Source organism: Aplysia californica, unplaced genomic scaffold (genome assembly GCF_000002075.1).
Source record: "Aplysia californica isolate F4 #8 unplaced genomic scaffold, AplCal3.0 scaffold00468, whole genome shotgun sequence".
NCBI lineage: Eukaryota > Metazoa > Mollusca > Gastropoda > Aplysiida > Aplysiidae > Aplysia > Aplysia californica.
In genome coordinates this window covers 253,128-254,720 of record NW_004797738.1, presented here as the reverse complement: position 1 = coordinate 254,720, position 1,593 = coordinate 253,128, and the positions used below count along the sequence as shown (strand labels likewise).

Below are 1,593 nucleotides of genomic sequence, written 5' to 3'. Positions count from 1 at the left end.
GAGAGAGAGAGAGAGAGAGAGAGAGAGAGAGAGATTTTTCGTGAGAGGGGTTGGTGGTTTTGTTGTTGTTGTTTTGTTTTGTTCTCTGCTTGTTTTACTTTACCGCGCTTGTAGTCTCCAAATGGTACAACAGGAAGAGACAAGTAGAAAGTGACAACTTAAAATCTATACACTACTTACCCACATTGCGCCTTTATTACTTCATTTGTGTAGCGGCGCCATGTCTCACAGAGTTCAGTAATTTTCCAGTGCAGTACGTGTCTGTGTTCAAAACTCAGGCCTTCACGAAATTAATGTCCCGTTCCTTGATCAATAGAAGCGAATTTCAAGCTGTTAAGCTATAGATCTAGCTGAGTGTCTTAGACTGCGCTCAAAATCTGTTACGTTGAGCAGGAAGTGGGACGAGTGCCTGCCTGCATGCCTCCTCGCCTGATCACATAATTCCAGGTGAGAAACGCGAATGGACAAGACGTTGGGCTTGCAGATTAACCCCTTAAAGCCTTGTGTTCTTTTGGAGGCTCGACCACTTGTGGAGTGGATTTGCGAAAGGGTAGGGAGAATAAAAAGGGGACGGGGGGGAGAGATTAGAACCAACAATCGCTGGGTCAGAACGTGAAGCGGCAGTGGTTGTGGCATGGTGTTTGTCGTGTCGGGAGGGGCGTCACTTCAGGAACGGAGAAATTATGACTGCCGGAGATTGCGTTTAGTTTTCTGAGCGCCTGGCAGACCGCTTACTGCAAAACGTGCGCACTAGCCGCGCTGTTTGGTTTTAAGTTATACGTTGTCTGACCGTCTAGATTTTAACGAATGTTTTGCGTGTCGTTTTCAGCCCGATGTTTGGTTTGTCTTTGGTTGGTTGCGCAATGCACTTAGCTAGTTTCTAGTTTAAATATTTGTTTAGAAAAAAGGGACATGAATTGTGTCAAAGGGGATGTGAGGGGGTCGTAAAACATTGTAATAAAAAAGTAGTTTGAGGAATTTTTAGTACATATACATGTATTTGTAAGCTTCCCTTTGTTATGAGCTTGATAAATAGGAGATACAGTGATGTCTTCAGTGCAATGATTAAAATCTTTGTAGTCGTTCACAGTGTGCGTGAGCTCGATTCCCTCTTGGGGAAGATTAGTTTATCGAGTGTCTTCTTCTGTCCGCTGGGTATTGGTCTGGAAAGGGTGGGTGATGGGATGGTACGTGTACCGGCATCTTGGTCTCCAGTGAAGCACAGAGGACCACTGTACCCGCGCTGGCTTCTGTGGTGTAGCGGCAAGGCGCTTTTCTGTCGCACATAGAAAACCCGAGTTCGATTCGCGAGCGGGACGAATTTTTATCGAGTATCTTGTGGTATTTTTGTTGGAATGTTGTATACCTCTCAGCCCGGGTTGGCCTTGACGAGGCAGGTTTGAAAGTCCACCTTCTAAATGATGTAAATCTGTTGTGTGGGTGGGGAGTAGAAGCATCTGTATTTTTTTTTAAAAGAGAAAAAAAAGAAACTTACTCTCCAGGCAGAATGGTTGGCGTGGCCTCATAAAGCCTGGCACTTTCAGTGTGTGTGTGTGTGTATGTGTGTATGTGTGTGTGTGTGTGTGTGTGTGT

The 1,593-nt window shown here is 45.2% G+C and overlaps 2 protein-coding genes across 2 annotated transcripts in view; one reads left to right on the top strand and one right to left on the bottom strand.

Annotated features, from left to right (window-relative positions):
• Positions 1–501, bottom strand: part of LOC101861528 (protein arginine methyltransferase NDUFAF7, mitochondrial) — a 21,087-nt gene extending 20,586 nt beyond the window's left edge. The window contains exon 1 of the mRNA XM_005105377.3: positions 181–501. The gene's annotated coding sequence lies outside the window, so the exon portion shown is untranslated. The remainder of the gene's footprint in view (positions 1–180) is intronic.
• The window catches only part of LOC101863923 (UTP--glucose-1-phosphate uridylyltransferase), a gene marked incomplete in the record, with an annotated part of 68,234 nt that overhangs the window by 7,731 nt on the left and 58,910 nt on the right, over positions 1–1,593 (top strand).